Consider the following 21,322-nt stretch of genomic DNA (forward strand, 5'->3'; position numbering starts at 1 on the left):
TGGAGGATTATGAGGAGTGTATTAGAATATATGGAGGATTTTGGGGAGTGTATTATAATATATGGAGGATTATGGGGAGTGTATTATAATATATGAAGGATTATGGGGAGTGTATTACAATATATGGAGGATTATGGGGAGTGTATTATAATATATGGAGGATTATGGGGAGTGTATTATAATATATGGAGGATTATGGGGAGTGTATTATAAAATATGGAGGATTATGGGGAGTGTATTATAATATATGGAGGATTATGGGGAGTGTATTATAATATATGGAGGATTATGGGGGGTGTATTATAATATATGGAGGATTATGGGGAGTGAATTATAATATATGGAGGATTATGGGGGGTGTATTATAATATATGGAGGATTATAGGGAGTGTATTATAATATATAGAGGACTATGCGGAGTGTAGTATAATATATGGAGGACTATGAGGAGTGTATTAGTATATGTGGTGGACTATGAGATGCATTATATGATATGAAGGACTATGGGGGATGCATTATAATATATGGAGGACTATGAGATACATTATAATATTAGATATTATATCGGGATATTTGAGTATGGGAAATCTGGGTGCTGAGGAAAGACCTAAGTGTCAGCGTAATTATCCTGTACCCCGAGGGGGGGGGGTAGCGCCCAGGTCTGAATTTTGCACAGAGGTCCATTGAACTCTAGTTACGCCACTGGGGGGTGGGGGTGGGGGGGTACAGTATATCACCATACTGGGCGTGTGGAGGGTACTGTGGAAGAATTCACTGTGGGGGTATTATACTGTGTTTGTGGGGCACTCTTGTTGGCAGAAAAACTTTATGGGTGCAATGAAAGGGGATTCCAGGGGCTTCAGTAGGAGGCAAACTTCTGTGTAAGTGCTGCAAAGTTGTGATATGCTCTTCTGTAACAGAGCTCAAAATTAAATTATTATTTTTCTTTTGTGGGGGGGGAATTAAAACTTCAGCTATGGGGCACAATTATTTCTATGTATACCACTGATCACGATGAAAAGACTCCAAATTGAGAACTAAATCTGAGGAAATCTTCAAGGATGACAAATCCTATTTCATCATAATGTTCCTATCATGTGATTTTCGGATGTGGTCTCATAAGAAATTGCAAAGGAACTCACATCATGAGGCAAGGCACTGCAAAGTCTCTGTCCTGAAATAAAAATAATACAAAAAATTAGCACTGGGGGAGAGATATATGATTAAAGGCTGCTTAACACGCTGCGAGATCGCTAGCGATAGCACCCGCCCCCGTCGTTCATGCGACATTTGGTGATCGCTGCCGTAGCGAACATTATCACTACGGCAGTGTCACACGCACATACCTTCTCAGCGATGTCGCTGTGACCGCCGAACAATCCCTCCTTCAAGGGGGAGGGGCGTTCGGCGTCACAGCGGCGTCACTAAGCAGCTGCCCAATAGCAGAGGAGGAGCAGAGATGAGCGGCCGGAACATGCCGCCCACCTCCTTCCTTCCTCATTGACGGTGGACGCAGGTAAGGAGATGTTGGTCGTTCCTGCGGTGTCACACACAGCGATGGAACGACGAACAACCAGCGGCATGCACCACCAACGATATTATGGAAAGGAGCGACGTGTCAACGATCAACGATTTTTGACGCTTTTGCGATCATTGATCGTCGCTCATTTGTGACACACGCTGCGATGTCGGTAACGGCGCCGGATGTGCGTCACTAACGACGTGACCCCGACAATATATTGTTAGCAATGTCGCAGCGTGTAAAGCACCCTTAAGTGTTTTTTGTTTTCTACCATCAGGTTCTATATAGAAATACTATTTACCTATGAGACATCATCAAAAACTACATTGTGTGAATCTGACCCTATATGACCTTTCCAGGTCACTCAGTTGTCTCTGGAACTTCAAGACCTAGAAAACTGCTGAATTTTACAAATAGATTTAAATGTAATTATAATGTCTGTCTCCCCCTCTGTATATATCTCTCTGTCTCTCTCTCTATCTCTTTGTCTGTCTGTCTCTTTCCCTGTCTGTCTCTTTCTCCGTCTGTCTCAATCTCTTTCCCTGTCTGTCTATCTATCTCTTTCCCTGTCTGGCTATCTATCTCTGTCACTTTCCCTGTCTGTCTCTTTCCCTGTCTGTCTCTTTCCCTCTGTCTCTTTCCCTGTGTCTGTCTCTTTGTCTGTCTCTTTACCTGTCTGTGTCTGTCTCTTAACCTGCTCTCGCTCTTTCCCTCTCTTTTCCTGTCAGTCTGTCTCTTTGTGTCTGTCTCTTACCCTGTCTATGTCTGTTTCTTACCCTGTCTGTGTCTGCCTCTTTCCCTGTCTGTGTCTGTCTCTTTCCCTGGCTGCATTGTGACACGCCAACATTCCATTTAAGGGCGTGGCTGCGCATTCTTGTGAAGTTCTGGCTGCACTGTGGCTCCCAGCTCCATTCGCTTTAATGGAGGCAGGTTTTTTGATGAATAACTGTAAAGCGCGGGGTTAAAATTTCCCCTCAAAACATAGCCTATGACGCTCTCGGGGTCCAGAAGTGTGAGTGTGCAAAACTTTGTGGCTGTAGCTGCGAAGGTGCAGATGCCAATCCCGGACATACACACACACACACACACACACACACACATACACACATTCAGCTTTATATATTAGATATTATAGACCCTTCTTCACCTAACAAATGCCATTGGGGGGGGCTGCAGCATTTGATGAGGTTTAGATCTTTGGCTTCCTACGAGTGATGGATGATATGGTAGACGGTGGACTTGCCCCTGTACGGTTTATACCATGCATTTTATGTGTTATACCAATGGTATACAGTGGGTACGGAAAGTATTCAGACCCCTTTACATTTTTCACTCTTTGTTTCATTGCAGCCATTTGATAAATTCAAAAAAGTTAATTTTTTCTCATTAATGTACACTCTGCACCTCATCTTGACATAAAAAAAACCAAACAGAAATGTAGAAGCTTTTGCAAATTTATTAAACAAGAAAAACTGAAATGGTCATAAGTATTCAGACCCTTTGCTCAGTATTGAGTAGAAGCACCATTTGAGCTTGTACAGCCATGAGTCTTCTTGGGAATGATGCAACAAGTTTTTCCCCCTGGATTTGGGGATCCACGGCCATTCTTCCTTGCAGATCCTCTCCAGGTCCATCAGGTTGGATGGTGAACGTTGGGTTTAGGTCAGGGCTCTGGCTGGGCCAGTCAAGAATGGTCACAGAGTTGTTCTGAAGCCACTCCTTTGTTATTTTAGCTGTGTGCTTAGGGTCATTGTCTTGTTGGAAGGTTAACCTTTGGCCAAGTCTGAGATCCACAGCACTCTGGAGGAGGTTTTCTTCCAGGATATCTCTGTACTTGGCCGCATTCATCTTTCCTTCAATTCTAACCAGTCGTCCTGTCTCTGCAGCTGAAAAACACCCTCATAGCACGATGCTGCCACCACCATGTTTCACTGTTGGGATTGTATTGGGCAGGTGATGAGCAGTGCCTGGTTTTCTCCACACTTACTCCTTAGAATTATCACCAAAAAGTTGTATCTTTGTCTCATCAGACCAGAGAATCTTATTTCTCATAGTCTGGGAGTCCTTCATGTGTTGTTTTGCGAACTCTATGCGGGCTTTCATATGTCTTGCACTGAGGAGAGGCTTCCGTCGGGCCACTCTGCCATAAAGGCCCGACTGGTGGAGGCTGCAGTGATAGTTGAGTTTGTGCAACCTTCTCCCATCTCCCTACTGCATCTCTGGAGCTCAGCCACAGTGATCTTGGGGTTCTTCTTTACCTCTCTCACCAAGGCTCTTCTCCCACGATTGCTCAGTTTGTCTGGACGGCCAGGTCTAAGAAGAGTTCTGGTGGTCCCAAACTTCTTCCATGTAAGGATTATGGAGGCCACTGTGCTCTTAGGAACCTTGAGTACTGCAGAAATTCTTCTGTAACCTTGGCCAGATCTGTGTCTTGCCACAATTCTCTCTGAGCTCCTTGTGCAGCTCATTTGACCTCATGATTCTCATTTGGTGTGACATACCCTGTGAGCTGTAAGTTCTTATATAGACAGGTGTGTGCCTTTCCTAATCAAGTCCTATCAGTTTAATTAAACACATCTGGACTCCAATGAAGGAGTAGAACCATCTCAAGGAGGATCCCAAGGAAATGGACAGCATGTACCTTAAATATGAGTGTCTGAGCAAAAGGGTGTGAATACTTATGACCATGTGATATTTCAGTTTTTCTTGTTTAATAAATTTGCAAAAATGTCTACATTTCTGGGGTGTTTTTCTGTCAAGGTGGGGGACGGGGGGGGCAGAGTGCATATTAATGAGAAAAAAAATGAACTTTTTTGAATTTAACAAATGGCTGCAATGAAATAAAGTGAAAAATTTAAAGGGGTCTGAAAACTTTCTGTACCCACTGTACATCACTATAGAACACGGAGACTTTCTGGATTATAAATTGCCAGATTAATGGAACATCCCTGTGTTTCATGTATATTTATATTTAGATATGAACGCTCTTCTCTGTTGATAGGGAAGTCTTTCTGCAGAAGAGGGTTTGGGTGAATTCCTGGTATGATGCATCACCCATCAGCTGACGTCCACACGGCTGGGCCGGGGCAGATTAGCAACTCTCAACTTTTTCATAGTCCTTATCGCTCCTTCACTATTTCACGAGAACTTTCTTCTTCGACCTCTCAGTATATATATGTGAGGGCTTCCAGGAAGACAAGTCATAGTCCGCACAGGACCTCATCTACTGCAAGGAAAGGCTGCTGAAAAATTAGGATATTTCCTAAGGTAAGCACTGTTATTACTAGCAGGTAATATGAAGGGTTAAGGGGTCGTATCAGCCGAAAAAAATTCATAGCATAATATGCAAAAATGTTAGTGGATTTCACTGTGGAATTAGTGAAGATTTGCGGTCTTGTTCAATATGTTCTATTTTGCATGGATCTAACTAACCACGCCGCACGGACCGCCCCCTTAGAAAGGAGGCGGTTCGCCGGTCACAGCGACGTCGCCGGGCAGGTAAGTATGTGTGACGGGTCTGGGCGATGTTGTGCGGCACGGGCAGCGATTTGCCCGTGTCGCACAACAGATGGGGGCGGGTACCCACGCTAGCGATATCGGGACCGATATCGCAGCGTGTAAAGCCCGCTTTAGGCTAAGTTCACACATCAGTTTTTTCTGTCTGGCTGAATCCGGCTCAAAAACCTATGCAACGGATGCGGCGAAAAAAACTGATGCGTTGCATAAGTTTTTCCATGTGGCCCGTCCGTTTTTTTGCCGGATCCGGTTTGATACCGAGCATGTGCAGTTCAAAAGACCGCATCCGGCGTCCATAGGCTTGCATTGTAAATGGCGCCGCATTGCGCCGGAACCGGCACAATGAGGTTTTTTCGCCGCAGCAAAAAACGCAGCATGCAACGTTTTATCCGGCTGCCGCATCGGCTAAATATGCCGCATAAGGCAAAAAACAGACGCAACGGAAGGCCATGTGGCACAATCCAGCGCTAATGCAAGTCTATGGGGGAAAAACCGGATGCGGCGACAGCTGTTGCCGCATCCGGTTTTTCAGAAAAGCGCCGGATTGTGCCGCACAGCAAAAACCTGATGTGTGAACATACCCTAAATGAAGCCTTAAAGGGAACCTGTCACCAGATTTGGTGACTATAAGCTGCCATAGTGTATTTTGGGAGCTTGGGCACAGGATCTCTGACCTCTTTTAAAATACCGGAGTCCCCTGATGATTCAAGGATGATGAAACGCGTTGGGACGAGGCTAGGAATGTTATAGGGGTTCTTCCAAGAGAGGGATAGATGTGGTCTGACCTTGTCAGGGCGGAAGCCTTTGGGGTAACAGGTGAAGTCAGTTCTCCTAGGGATGTAGAGGATCAGTGGTAGTATGAGCATGAAAAAACCCATACAGAGGAAATTTGATGTACCCCAAGCTGCAAGGAATGGGTGAGATTGTTCCTAATTTTTCTAACGTACCTGTGAATATTATGGGTTCCTCTTAGAGGACCATTATATAATATTTTGGTTGTTTATACTGAGTTTTTTTATTATTTTTTTGTGTGCTCATATATTGGACCACTGGCCAACTTTGGGTCAAATAATCATACTCAATATTTTTTTGTTTGTTGTGGGGTTTTTGTTGATAATTTTGTTATATATGTCTATAGGCTCCTCGGCTACCATAAATAATATCAATTGGTTTATGTCCGAGAATTTTCGGCAAACCAAGGCGTTTTGGGTTACTGTTTACCTAATCTAGGTTTTTATAAGTATTAGGCTTAAAAGTTATATTTTAGCCTCTTAATATGCTTTTGACTGTACGCTGTGGCCACCCCCAGGCTCTTATATACAGCGTTCCAGAATACTGTATATAAGAGCCCAGGCCGCTGTGTAGAACGTAAAAATCACTTTATAATACTCACCTAAAGGGTCGGTGCGGTGCGGACTGGGCAGATGGGTGTCTCCGTTCTCCGGTACATTAATATGCTGTATATAAGACCCCACTGGTGGTGGCCGCAGCTTATGCGCCAACTCTGGTGACAGGTTTCCTTTAAGGGCCTTTCCATTTTTAGGCTCATAAAGTTTAAATAGCCGTGTGAATAAAGAGTTGTACAACTTTCTAGTAATATTTGTGTGAAAGTTAAAATTCCTCACTACTTTTAAAGGGAACATGTCACCAGGTTTTTGCCTTATGAGCTGTGGCCACCATCACTGGGCTCTTATATACAGCATTCCAGAATACTGTATATAAGAGCCCAGGCCGCTGTGTATAACATAAAAAGCACCTTGATAATCCTTACCTAAAGGGCGGTCCAGTTCAATGGGTGTCGCTGCTCTTGGTCTGGTACAAGACCTCCGTCTTGTGCGATCACCGGCGTCCTTCTTCTTCTGAGGCCCTTGTGCATGACACGTCCTATGTCATCCACACAGACTGACATTGTGATCCTGCGCAGGCGCACTTTGTTCTGCCCTCAGCATGGCAGATTAAAGTATTGTAGTGCGCCTGCGCGAACGGTCTTTGACCACTCCTCACCCTTGCATATTACAGTACTTTGATCTGCCTTCAGCATATCGGTCAATCCGATAGGGGTCGCTACTCTCAGTCCAGCGCCTCCTCCGTCTTGTCCAATCGCTATCCTCCTGCCCAGCCCTTTGTACATGATGCGCCCTGTGTCACTCCCACAGAGGCCGCCATTGTGCTCCTGTGCACTTTGATCTGCCTTGTTGACGTTGAGCAAAGCATTGTAATGCGCAGGCACGAGAAAGGTCAAAGATCACCCGCACATGCGCACTACAGTACTTTATCTGCCCTCAGCTGGAAGATAAAAAAAAAACAGATTAAATAAAAGGGGAGAAGTTGACTCAATCTTTTCATTTTGTGTCTGTGTCTATAAGCATAGAGAACAAAAAGGGAAGAGAACTGTCTGAGGTCTTGAGAATCAATATTATTGAAAAATATCAACAGTCTCAAGGTTACAAGTCCATCTACAGAGATCTTGATGATCCTTTGTCCACAGTGCGCAACATAATCGAGAAGTTTACAACCCTTAGCAGTGTAGTTAATCTCCCTGGACATGGACGGCAGAGAACAATTGATGAAAGGTTCCAAAGCAGAATAGTCCGGAGGGTGGATAAGCCACCCAATCATGTTCCAAAAAAATTGAAGCTGTACTGCAGGCTCAAGGGTGCATCAGTGTCAGAGCAAACGTTCTGTCAACCTCTGAATTAAACATTATGGAGGAGACCCAGGAGGACCCCACTGCTGACATAGCGACATAAAAAAACATGACTGCAGTTTACCAAAATGTATGTGAGTAATCAAAATACTCCTGAGAAAGCGTCTAGTGGACAGATGAGACCAAGATAGAGTTTTATAGTAAAGCACATTATTCTACTGTTTACCAAAAACAGAATTAGGCCTACAAAGAAAGAACACAGGACCTACAGTCAGATATGGTGGAAGTTCAGATATGTTTTGGGGTTGTTTTGCTGCCTCTGGCACTTGATGCTTTGACGATGTGCAATACACCATAAATGTAACTGAAAAATGTTGGGTCACAATGTAGCGCCCAGCGTCAGAAAGCTGGGATTGTATCCTAGATCTTGGTGTTCTAGCAGGATAATGACCACAAACTTCAAGAAGCCCCCAGAAATGGATGGAAACAAAGCGCTGGAGAGTTCTGAAGTGTCATCAATGAATCCAGATCTAAATCCCATTGACACCTGTGGAGAGACCTTAAAATTGCTGTTGGGAGAAGAAGACGCCTTCACATATGAGAGGCCGGGAGCAGGTTGCAAAAGTAGAATCCAAAAGTGAGAGGAGTAAGAAGCTTGTGGATGGTTATAGGAAGCAAATGATTGCAGTCATTTTTTCCAAATATTGTGCAGTCAAATATTTAGAGGGTGGCAACAAATTTGTCAGGCCCATTTTTGAAGTTTTCTGTGAAATTATGTCCAATTCGCATTTTTTCCAGTTTTTATTGTGTTGTTCCACAATGTGTATACACAGAGGAAATAAACAGGTATATAACAAAACATGTAATTGCAATAAATTTCTGGGAAAAATTCTTCATTTTCTGGAACAGTTCTAAGGGTGGCAACACTTTGGGGCATGACTATTACTTTACTGTTGGTTTCCACACAGGGGTAGTGGTCTCAGCTGAGAAGTGGATAGAATTGTATCCAGCGCAAAGTTCTGGGCAGTGAACACAAGAGCATCGTCTACAGAACATTTGCTACAATGTATCATGTTGTTCAATGTTGTTTGTATGGGATACAATTGTATCCACTTCCTAGTTGAGAGCAGGACCAGGGATGCACAGGTTACTGCCATGAAATAGAAACCGGAGTGGTTTTGAGCCACTGACAGCAAATATATTCTTAAAATCTGTGTAAAATCGAAACGTCGAAGTATAAAACAAAGTTGTAGAAATTTGCTTTTCCAGAAATGAAGTTTTATTAATATAAAAACCTACAACAGAGGATCATCTTACAATAACTGTTGGGATTGGAGAGCTACAAATAGAAGATTAATTTCTTAGTAAATTGCACAATTAGTGATTTTTTTTCTTATTGTTGGAGTGCGGCCAACGATCGCTCTTAGCTTCTGTATCACAGTATAATGCAAGTGTACAGTGTCCATTATTTCTGATGTTTGACACTGATATATTAACATAATATAATAATAATATTTATTCATTTATATAGCGCTGTTAATTCCACAGAGCTTTACATACGTTGGCAACACTGTCCCCATTGGGGCTCACAATCTACAGTCCCTATCTGTATGTCTTTGGAGTGTGGGAGGAAACCGGAGAACCCGGAGGAAACCCACGCAAACACGGGGAGAAAATACAAATTCCTCCAGATGGTGTCCTTGGTGGGATTTGAACCTAGGACCCCAGCGCTGCAAGACTGCAGTGCCAACCACTGAGCCACCACAAGACTGCAGTGCCAACCACTGAGCCACCACAAGACTGCAGTGCTAACCACTGAGCCACCACAAGGCTGCAGTGCTAACCACTGAGACACCACAAGGCTGCAGTGCTAACCACTGAGCCACCACAAGGCTGCAGTGCTAACCACTGAGCCACCAAAAGGCTGCAGTGCTAACCACTGAGCCACCACAAGGCTGCAGTGCTAACCACTGAGCCACCACAAGGCTGCAGTGCTAACCACTGAGCCACCACAAGACTGCAGTGCTAACCACTGAGCCACCACACGGCTGCAGTGCTAACCACTATATATGATCATGTCCTAAAATGGACACTGTACAAGTGAATGGCATTGCATGGTGCCCAGCAGGACTCAGATCTGCAGCCATGGTGCGGTTATTGCAACCATATTATAAGATCATAGGAAAAGAAAAATTGGGCTTAAGATGAGACTTGGAAAACTACAGCAAAAATTGCATTGCTATGAAATAGTTATGTTGTCCTTTATCATAAAATGAACTTCACATGAGGCAAAGCTGCCTGCCATTGCACTAAAAGGACCCCCCCCCCCCCTTCTCCTCCAAAGCCCACCCAAACTACACATGTTGGTTTTTCAAATCTACCTGTAGTCAATGAATAAGAAACTTTTGACTTCCAGAAGTCTGAACTGGTCGTGTGATGGACACGCAGTTTTTAGATCAGAAAAAGTCCATCCCATAACCAGGACCGAATTATGAGTGATTTAATGCAGGGACTAGAAGCAGATTCACGAATTGCACAAAGTATATTTGCAAGCCTAATTTACTCAAAACGGAATACACCTTTCAATGGCAAGAGTCTCCTTTTTTTTTTATATGTTTGCAGTCATTACCATTAGAGCTATAGGATCCACATCTAGGGAGCTCCCCCTAGTGGTGGTTATAGGCAGCCACAATCTTAGAGTTTTTAAAACTATCTAAACATGCGATTTGGAGAACAATTTGAAAATGAATAAATCTTGGCTCCAGGACAAGACGGTGCGGGTCTTGCTATGTGGTCCCTGACAAATGCATTAACATGTATAAACACACCTTATGATTTGTTCAGTTACGTTTAATAAACCCTAGATCATTTTAAAAGGGGCCTCTCACTTATCATAAATATGCAATTGTTTTTATCTGGTGTAAATGCCGCTGTTCTCCTGAATCCGGCGCTGCTTTTCTTTTGTTCCTGCTCCTCTCCCTTCCGAAGATATGTCCTTCTCTTTCCTCTATGTAAATCAAGTCTCTTTAGTAAAGTGGGAGGGGTCAATAACTTTTCTCGGTGGGCGTGTTCTTGGGGACCTGTGCCCAGTCGCTAAAAAGACGAGATTTATATTTGGGGAGGTATGTGGCATATCTCAGGAACAGAGAGGAGCAGAAAAGAAAGAAAAACCATGCCGGATTCAGGAGAAAATCAGCATTTACACCAAGTAAAAACATTACATATTTATGGAAAATAATCAGTCTGCTTTAGCAATATCTATAATGAAAACTTATTTATTTCCCTCCTTTAATCTCAATAATAAAATCATAAAATTATTTTACGGTAGAGAATCTCCAGAGAGATGCCCTAAAGATATTCATTCACGCTGGCAACACAACGGGAGCCGAGTGTCTTGAGAGTATCATTACGACTGAGGTCTAATCGTGCGATCGGACCTCAGCTGCGGGGGGCAGGTCGGCGCTGAGGAGGGGAGGGCCAGCGCTGAGGAGGGGAGGGCCAGCGCTGAGGAGGGGAGGGCCAGCGCTGAGGAAGGGAGGGCCAGCGCTGAGGAAGGGAGGGCCAGCGCTGAGGAAGGGAGGGCCAGCGCTGAGGAAGGGAGGGCCAGCGCTGAGGAAGGGAGGGCCGGCGCTGAGAAAGGGAGGGCCGGCGCTGAGAAAGGGAGGGCCGGCGCTGAGAAAGGGAGGGCCGGCGCTGAGAAAGGGAGGGCCGGCGCTGAGGAAGGGAGGGCCGGCGCTGAGGAAGGGAGGGCCGGCGCTGAGGAAGGGAGGGCCGGCGCTGAGGAAGGGAGGGCCGGCGCTGAGGAAGGGAGGGCCGACGCTAAGGAAGGGAGGGCCAGCGCTGAGGAGGGGAGGGCCGGATTTATCTCTTCCATTGCCAGCTATTGCCATTCTCGCTCATTACGACTGAGGTCCAATCGTGCGATGGGACCACAGCTGTGGGGGGCGGGCAGACACTGAGGAGGGGTGAGCCGGCACTGAGGAGGGGAGGGCCGGCGCTGGGGAGGGGAGGGCCGGCGCTGAGGAGGGGAGGGAGGGATTTATCTCCTCCGTTGCCGGCTATTGCCATTCTTGCTCTGCACTCGCATTACAACGGTGTATTGCGAGTGCAGTGCGATGTTTCTCTTGCTCCATAGACTTGAATGGGTGCGAGAGAAAGAGGATCGCATTACACTCGCATTACACTCGCAGCATGCTGCAATTGTTTTCTCGTCCAATTAGGGCTGAGAACATAATCGGTCATGGGTGCTGGCACATAGACTAATATTGGTCCGAGTGGAACGCGATATTTTATAGCATTCCACTCTCTCCAATTCCCAATGCGTGTGTGGCCTAATGGTCAGAAGTTTAGGCAAAATTTTTTCGAGAATCTTTATCATATTTGTAGCAGAATTTAGATTGGTAAAATTAGTAGTGCAACTTTTCGTGACTTTATAGAGAAACTCAGTCCCAAAAACTTTGGAATCAGGGAAGGTGCAAGGTCACAGAAGGAAGGGGGCTCCTGTGCAAGTACAGTATTTGGGCCCTTTGCAGTCCAATAGCTTATCATTATGACACCTCCAACCTACTTTGGAGGTAGAAGACCCTGACCCTGCCAAGAGATGGTGCAGACATTTCTGCAACCAAATACTCAATGTATGCACATGGCGGGGCTGTTTGTCTGCCTGATATGTATGTCATAGAAGGGCTTGGCCATTTGGAAGCCCCTCTATTATCTATAGAAGAGAGATACTTCAAGGAGGGCTTCCTGCTCTGAAGAACCCTGCACTTTGCCATTCAGAGACGTTTATGGTCACCATTCTCCATCTATCCTGCTTGGAGTGAAGATAAACTGAAAAAGTAAATACAATCAGTAGGGTTTGTATTGCTTCTGGGCAAACATTGAATAGATTTCCATTTGTCCTTGTCATATAGAGTCTATATAATCTCCATATAAAGCCCTAAATTGGTTTTCTCAGGTTGGGTGACAGCAATGGTGGAGGCCACCGAGTAATTGTCCTTTGGATTATATAAGGCTCTGGACTTAGTTGGGGCTATAAAACCAGGACAAAAGTCACGTCCTGTATTTTCCATTTCCTCCGAAAATACTGATCACTTTTCCCTTTTAGGGTTGTCGAACATTCAGCTTGTACCTAAGCTGGGAACATGGATGTAAAACTCTTATCTCTTTGCAAAAATACAGAAATAGCCTAAAATGGAGGGTCTCTGTACATGCGAGAAACATAGAGCTCTGTGTCATTGTGATTACTCAGTGGTATCACTCAGAACACAGTGAAAGCACGCACGGACTGGCCCACAGGGGAGCTGGAGAATCCCCCGGGGGGCCCCTGCTCTAAAACACTTGTTTCAATATTTACAGAGAAAGGCATCATCTAATCATTCATTAAACAGAGTACTCAGGTTAATATTATAGAAGTGTAAGTTTGTGTTTTAGGATCAGGTTATTTTTGCATGTAGAGTCAATGTTACTGATGAGACCTGGCCACTCAAGACCGACAATGAGAGGAAACCTTGGTGGCATATACCGATACACACCAGCAACGTGCCACTAACTGACAACAATCAGTACCAGATTAGTAAACTGCTCTTACCAAGTGGTACATAAAGCGGTATTACCATAACTGAATAGGTCCAGGACCGCGCACACCTCGGGGGTCCTCATCTTTTAGGAGAGCCTTGCTCAATGGTGCATTCTCCATACACTGATGAAGATTTGCCGGTCAATGAAGCTCATAGAAATAAGGCCTAGTTCAGACCAATATATGAAAAATCATCCAATTTTCATACAGCAAAAAGGACGATTGTCATCCATAGTCCATCCGTGTGTCCATATTTCTTACAGAGCGAAGCCCTGCTTGTGCTATAGGGGTTAGGTCTCATTCGGATGAATATATAACTGGATGGAAAAAACGGACAAATTGATGACAATACGGGAGCAGATTGTCCATCATTTCTGCGTGAAAATTGGACAAGCGTCTGAACCCAACTGCTCTATTCTGTTTCTCCCAAAGACTTCAATGGAGAAAGCTGCAACCAAGTGTAATCTTCTCTACTCCAGATCTCTGAATCTAACAAACAAGGACAAAATGAGACTTTCACTTTCAGAGAAACCAAGGTTGTGGCGCGCGGCTGGTTAAATCTATTTCCTGTTAGTTTTTGAACACCCCTCTTGTTTCAGTGTGGCTTTTCTTTGCCCTTATGGGGTGGAGGTCTGGGCTTTTTGCGGCCGGTCATCTTCTCCCCCTCCATGTCTGCATGTTCCCTGAGCTCTGGACACAGTCATCATGGGGAGTAGAAAAGTGTCTTCCGCAAACTGTTTCCAAAAAGCTGGAAGTTACAATTGTCCAAAATGTCTTGTGCTGAAGGATTAAGATTTCTCTTCACTGGAACTAAGGAGGTGAGGCCGACCCTTGATAATAGCTCCGGTATCAACTTCCTCCACCAAACTGTACAGCGGGCACAATGTAGTCAGGGGGTAACGTTCTCCATTCACCGAATCCAGACTCCTCCATCAGATGCAGATGGAGGAGTGTGATCCATCACTGCACAGAACACATCTCCTCCAGATTCTAGTTGTGGCGGCTTTACACAGTTCCATCCAATGCTCGACATTGTGTTTGGTGATGTACGGCTCGGCATTGTGCTTGGTGATGTACGGCTCGGCATTTTGCTTGGTGATGTACGGCTCGGCATTGTGTTTGGTGATGTACGGCTCGGCATTGTGCTTGGTTATATACAGCTTGGCATTGTGCTTGGTGATGTACGGCTCGGCATTGTGCTTGGTGATGTACGGCTCGGCATTGTGCTTGGTGATGTACGGCTCGGCATTGTGCTTGGTGATGTATGGCTCGGCATTATGCTTGGTGATGTATGGCTCAGCATTATGCTTGGTGATGTATGGCTCAGCATTGTGCTTGGTGATGTACAGGCTCGGCATTGTGCTTGGTGATGTACGGCTCGGCATTGTGCTTGGTGATGTACAGGCTCGGCATTGTGCTTGGTGATGTACGCTCGGCATTGTGCTTGGTTATATACGGCTTGGCATTGTGCTTGGTTATATACGGCTCAACATTGTGCTTGGTGATATACGGCTCGGCATTGTGCTTGGTGATATACGGCTCGGCATTGTGCTTGGTGATGTACGTCTCGGCATTTTGCTTGGTTATATACGGCTCGGCATTGTGCTTGGTGATGTACGGCTCGGCATTGTGTTTGGTGATGTACGGCTCGGCATTGTGCTTGGTGATGTACGGCTCGGCATTGTGCTTGGTTATATACGGCTTGGCATTGTGCTTGGTGATGTACGGCTCGGCATTGTGCTTGGTTATATACGGCTTGGCATTGTGCTTGGTGATATACGGCTCGGCATTGTGCTTGGTTATATACGGCTCGGCATTGTGCTTGGTGATATACGGCTCGGCATTGTGCTTGGTGATGTATGGCTCGGCATTGTGCTTGGTGATGTATGGCTCGGCATTGTGCTTGGTTATATACGGCTCGGCATTGTGCTTGGTGGTGTACGGCTCGGCATTGTGCTTGGTGATGTACGGCTCGGCATTGTGCTTGGTGATGTACGGCTCGGCATTGTGCTTGGTTATATACGGCTCGGCATTGTGCTTGGCGATGTACGGCTCGGCATTGTGCTTGGTGGTGTACGGCTCGGCATTGTGCTTGGTGATGTACGGCTCGGCATTGTGCTTGGTGATGTACGGCTCGGCATTGTGCTTGGTGATGTACGGCTCGGCATTGTGCTTGGTTATATACGGCTCGGCATTGTGCTTGGCGATGTACGGCTCGGCATTGTGCTTGGCGATGTACGGCTCGGCATGGTGCTTGGTGATGTACGGCTCGGTATTGTACTTGGTGATAGATATAGTAATGGCAGTATAGAGGCGGTGGTGTGCAGTATTATGGCCACGCATGGTAAAATTATTCAGTATGGTATAGCACTATTAATTTATTTGGGCATGATAATGTTTGGCATTGAAAAATATTTCTGTGTACCATGTTAACAATAGTTAGAATAAATAATGTTAGAATAGTATATGCCATTGTATAGCACCGTATCATGGTATGTATGGCGGCATTATTTAATATTTTGGCATGATTGTACTATGGGGCTTATTTTGCTGAGGTTTGCTTTGCTGTGGATTGGAATAGGCTGATCATACGACCGCTCATCAATATAAGACCGCACCTGGTACCTATGAAATAACACCGAACACTATATCGGGGTCAGTTGAGCAGAATTTCTTGTTGCTGTGTTATTCCTGGTGGTTGTTGTGCTGTGATGAAATATTCAGTTACACAACAGCTTCAGCGTGTAATGCTGATTCATCCCCTGTCAGCACGCCGCGTGAGTCAGCACTCCACGTGAGTCAGCAGCGGGGAATCCCGCCTCATCCCGGACTCACCATTCATCCTCCAGTGTCATCCTATATCAGTGGCTTCTTACTTTTCTAGGTGCTTCTCATGGATCCACTAAAGTATTAGTTGTAACATAATCCGACCCACATGGACGACAATGGGAAGAGCATAGACTTATATAGAGTGTATCATTTAGGCTCTATAGAAAGAAAGGAGAAAATGTATATCTGCGTTTTGGATTCAAAACCAATGTTTTTGCCAAAGAGTCTTAGGCTGTGTGCGCACTTTGCGTTTTTACCTGCGTTTTGAGCTTCAGCGTTTTAATGCCAAAATGCATGTGTTTTGATTTTCAAGCAAAGTCTATGGGAAATGGGGATTTCTTGTGCGCACATTGCTGTTAAAAACGCAGCGTTTAATTTGCATAATTTTGGGCAAAAACTCTGCGTTCCAAGAAGCAGCATGTCAATTGTTTTTGCCAGTCAATGAGAAATTTCAAAACGCATCCTGAATCAAAATACCAGCGTTTTACATGCTTTTTTGATGCAGAAAACATGCGTTTTTGACAAAATAAAAGCATGCGGCGTTTATGCCTTTATAATAATGATATGATATGTCCCTTTACACACACACACATAGTCCGACAATTAAATTAATGAAAATCCATAATTTAACTTTATTTTATGCATAAATATAATAAAATAGTTATAATTTCAATTAAATTATCTATTTTGTGCAGGATTTTAAATATATTTGTTATAATTTTTTCAGGTTTTTTTCATAGTGTTTGACTGTTTAAACTTTATTTAGCAGTGTCTTTATGTTCAAAATGTGTGACGCCCTGGCCTAGTCACAGATAGGGGACTGGTGTAATGCGGGGCCCTAACAAGGTAACAGCTGCCAAACACTAAAACCCTAGTCAACCCCCTCAGTGCTTGATGGACACACCAGGGGGCGTAGCCAGGCGTTTGGACACTCCCACCGAGGAGTTCGGATGGCCTGGGGCGGGAAAAGTAGTCAGATGAGTTTTGGAGGTGAAGTAGAGTGGAAGCAGGCCTGTGTGTCAGGTCTGCAACTTACTGACAGGTGCCAGGGTGGAAGCCCGGGCACCTTTGGCTAGGAGGCATACGGAGGCCTCAGCCCGCAGGAGACGGGAAGACGGCTTGGTGGAACCGTGGTGGACCAGGATAGGGTAGTGGCCCACCGGTACTGACCCGGGGAACCGACTCGGAGCACAAAGGCGGGTACTCAGACCCTGAAGCTAGGTCCAGAAGCTACTGGGCGCTAGCTAATTAACTGATTGCGGCCAGGACTATAGGTTCTGTCCCACCCAAAGTCCCGACTGAAGACAACAGCCCAACGAGGGGGATAGAAAGCCACCACCATGGCAGAGAGATCCCACGGGCCAGCGTCTGCGGGCAAAGGGCTACTTAGGCAACTACAAGCCGGGGAGCGGACTCCTGATGTTGCAGGCGCAGGTAGTCCACCATCACACAAACAGTGCAGGAGAAAGGCAGAGACCACCAACCGGGTGGGGGACCGGACTGCAGCCGGCTGCGGGCACTGACCACCATCACCTTGGTTTCACCAGAGACTTGTGTGTGTTTCTAATCGTGAGTACATCAGTGCCTTCCGGCCGCCCATCTCCCTGCACCGCCCAACAACTCCCCCAACGGGTTCTGGGGCCTCCATCCCTACCCACGGAGGGGTTAACAACTTGCTGCGCAACATCTCCCCCGGGTGCCCCGTAACTGCAGCGGGGGTGTCCACCTTCACCACAACCTGTGGGTGGCGCCACGAACTCAAACACGGCTCCGGCCGTACACCTACGTCCCCAAACCGCCAATCCCTTTTAGATCGGAGTGACCGTGGACCCCCAGGTCCGGAGACCCTCGAGCCACCCACTGAAGGTCCGGACCCGAGCGGCTCGGCTGCCGCCGAGCACGGGGCGGCACAAATGCATCTGTCTTTATGCAATGAAAAAGCATGTAAAAAGCGCTAAAAACGCGGCTAAAACGCGGTAAATATGCACGCGTATTTAGCGCGTTTTTGTGTTCAAAAGCAACTTTGGCAAAAAACATTTCTGCCAGAGAATGCGTTTAGAACTGCAACTACCTTGACGCAAAGTGCGCACATAGCCTTAAAGCTATCGTGCCCAAAGAGTTGCTCTTAAAGGGGCAGCAACTATATAGTTGCCACAGTGGGGCAACCTGATAACTTGCTCTAAAGTCTAACTATAGCAACAGCTGTCAATAACCAGTGCACAAGTAACTGGGGCCTCATTTAGAAAGACTGCCTCACAGTAAGATCATTCTGGTTGTCTAGGGGCCTCATTTATGAAGATTACCTCACAGTGAGATTGTTCTGGTTGCATATAGCGACTACAGAAGTAACTGGGGCCTCTTTTATAAAGTCTGCCTCCCAGTAAGATCATTGTGGTTGCCGATAGCGACTGCAGAAGTAACTGGGGCCTCATATTTGAGAATTTCCTCACACTAAGATCATATTTGTTGCCTATAGCCACTGCAGATATAACTGGGGCCTCATTTATGAGACTTGCTTCACAGTAAGATAGTTGTGGTTGCCTATAGGAACCAGAGTGCTGTTTTCAGCATTGAAGCTGCGGACACAGTTTTTGCCCAAAGGACCTTAAAGACTTAAAGCCACGGCACCCAAAGAGTTGCTCTTAGGCTACTTTCACACATCAGTTTTTTTCCATCAGGTACAATCCGGAAAAAAACGGGTAAAACGGATCCGGTACCGCATCCATTTTATCCCCATAGATTTGCATTGTTACCGGATTGTACCTGATGGCTTTGCGTTGCATCCGTTTTTTTCCGGATGCGGCAAAATTTATCAAAGCGGCGGCCGGAGGCAACGTGTCTTGCAACGTTTTTTTGTCACGTGATAGTGGCGTGTTCAAAATACTATCACGTGACAAAAGGGACGTCATCCCTGGAAGCAGCCCATACAGTCTAGCACTACCCTGAGCACAGTGTGACCGCTGGTGAGGTTTGCGCGCTCACGAGATTATGGGCGGGTACTTGCTGATAACAATCACAGCCCCGCCCATAATCACTTGCCTGCGCACACGTCACCAGCGGTTGTCGCGGGCGGAGGAAGGGACGCCGCGCTCTCCCACTGCTCGGGTCCGGCTGCCGCTGCGACTGCTGCGGCCTGCTGCTGCTCGGTGGCTCGAGCGATGGCCGGATACCGGGGACTCGAGCGGCGCTCCTCGCCCGTGAGTGAAAAGGGATTGGGTTACGGGATATAGTTTATTGTCCGTGACGCCACCCACGGTTGTGGTGATTGTGTGGACACCACCGCTGCTCTTTATGGGGATCCCGGGAGCGGTGACAGGGAGCAGCTGAGTTGGTGATTCTCCCCTCCGTGGGTAGGGGGTTTGGTGGTCCCAGGGCCCAGTGATGGGGTTGGTATGGTGGACAGGCGGGTATGGGGCCTGTGGAGGTGCAGGGGTGCAGGGGCAGCGCTGTGCCGCACGGCACGGAGGTACTCACTCAGCCAGTAAACACGACACAGTTCTCGGTAAACAAACGGCTGGTTGGACGGGTCCCTCGGACGGTTACGGTGCTGATGTTCCCTGCAGTTAGCGGTGACGGTCTCTTCCCTGCACCTATGTAAAGTCTTTTTGGTAGCGATGGGTTCCCATCGGTTACCCGCTCCGCGGCTTGGATATGGGCCGGAGGAGGCCCTCTCTTGCCCGCAGGCGCTGGCCCTGGGAAACTGGTGCCTTGGCGGTGGCGGTGTCTCCCCTTAATGGTCGGACTGTTGCCTTCAATCGGGACTTGGTTGTTAGGAGACAGAGGTCCCCTTCACTGACGGATTTGGCAAATTATGGCGACTCCTAGCCTTGCCGGGATCCGAAAGGCCCCTGCCCTGGTGCGGACTGTTCTTCGTATACTGCTCCAGTACCGCCGGGTCACCACCCGTCCGCGGTCCTTCCAGCAACCTCCAAACAGTCCCCTTGCAGACTATCACCGCCGTCTGCTGACCTTGCTGTCACAGTCCGGGGCACACACCCGGACCAACTTCAGGCTTTACAAACTGTTTCTTTTCTGTCGCCACTCTTACTGTCCTCCTTTACCACTTCACTGTTTACCCCTCACACTTCAAACTCTCTCTCTGATCTGCCTGGTTCTTCCCGCCTCCAGGGCTGTGAACTCCTCGGTGGGCGGAGCCAACCGCCTGGCCCACCCCCTGGTGTGGACATCAGCCCCTGGAGGAAGGCAACAAGGATTTTGGGTTAGCTTGGTGTACCTGCAGGGAATGTGGGGTGCATGTGATGTTGTGACCTGTGACCCCTGGCTTGCCCAGGGCGTCACATTGTCACACTGCTCAGTCCCGTGAGACTGGCACTGGGCATGCGCGGGGATGGCTGGAGCAGTGGGCGGTGCATCAGCTATGGAAAGGAGCGATGGGGGCGGCATACAGGACCAGGAGGCAGAATAACGGACGGCAGAAAGCCCGCTCCTGTGTCACATTTACAGTATCTGAATACAAAAAGGTACCACTTTATAAAGTCTTTATTTTGGTCTCACATGGGGCACAATAATAACAGGGACCTTTCTAGAATGCAGCCCAGGAGCTGCAGAGGGGGAAGCTTTTAGCTTTTGGGCGAAATTTCTGCTGACAGGTTCCCTTTAAAGAGGCAGCAATCATATAGTCGCTAAAGTGGGGCAACCTGAGAAGTCGCTCTAAAGTCTGTAACTATAGCAACAGCTAGCAACATCCAGTGCGGAAGTAACTGGGGCCTCATTTATGAAGATTACCTCACAGTAAGATTGTTCTGGTTGCCCATAGAGACTGCAGAATTAACTGAGGCCTCATATTTGAGGATTGCCTCCCAGTAAAATCATTCTGGTTGACTATAACCACTGCAGGAGTAAGTGGGGCCTCATTTTTGAGAACTGCCTCACAGTAAGAACATTGTGGTTGCCTATAGCAACCAGAGTGCCTTTTTCAGCATTGAAGCTGTTGACAGTTTTTTGCCCAAAGGGTCTTAATGAATTAAAGAGACGGTGCCAAAAGAGTTGCTCTTAAAAGGGCAGCAACCATATAGTTGCTACAGTGGGGCAACCTGAACATGCCCTAAAGTCTATAACTATAACAACGGCTATCAACAATCAGTGCAGAAGTAACTAGGGCCTCATTTATTTCAATTGCCTCCCAGTAAAATCGTTCTGGTTGTCTAAAGCTAACGCAAAAGTAACTGGGGCCTCATTTATGAGAATTACATGCCAGTACGTTCGCTGT

General features: G+C 46.6%; 1 protein-coding gene across 1 annotated transcript in view; it reads left to right on the forward strand.

Moving 5' to 3' along the window:
• The first annotated feature begins 4,703 nt into the window (after positions 1-4,703).
• The window catches only part of BACH1 (BTB domain and CNC homolog 1), a 45,430-nt gene continuing 28,811 nt past the window's right edge, over positions 4,704-21,322 (forward strand). Inside the window, exon 1 of the mRNA XM_075332982.1 lies at positions 4,704-4,789. The gene's annotated coding sequence lies outside the window, so the exon portion shown is untranslated. The remainder of the gene's footprint in view (positions 4,790-21,322) is intronic.

This window comes from Anomaloglossus baeobatrachus, chromosome 2 (assembly GCF_048569485.1).
Source record: "Anomaloglossus baeobatrachus isolate aAnoBae1 chromosome 2, aAnoBae1.hap1, whole genome shotgun sequence".
Classification (NCBI taxonomy): Eukaryota; Metazoa; Chordata; class Amphibia; order Anura; family Aromobatidae; genus Anomaloglossus; species Anomaloglossus baeobatrachus.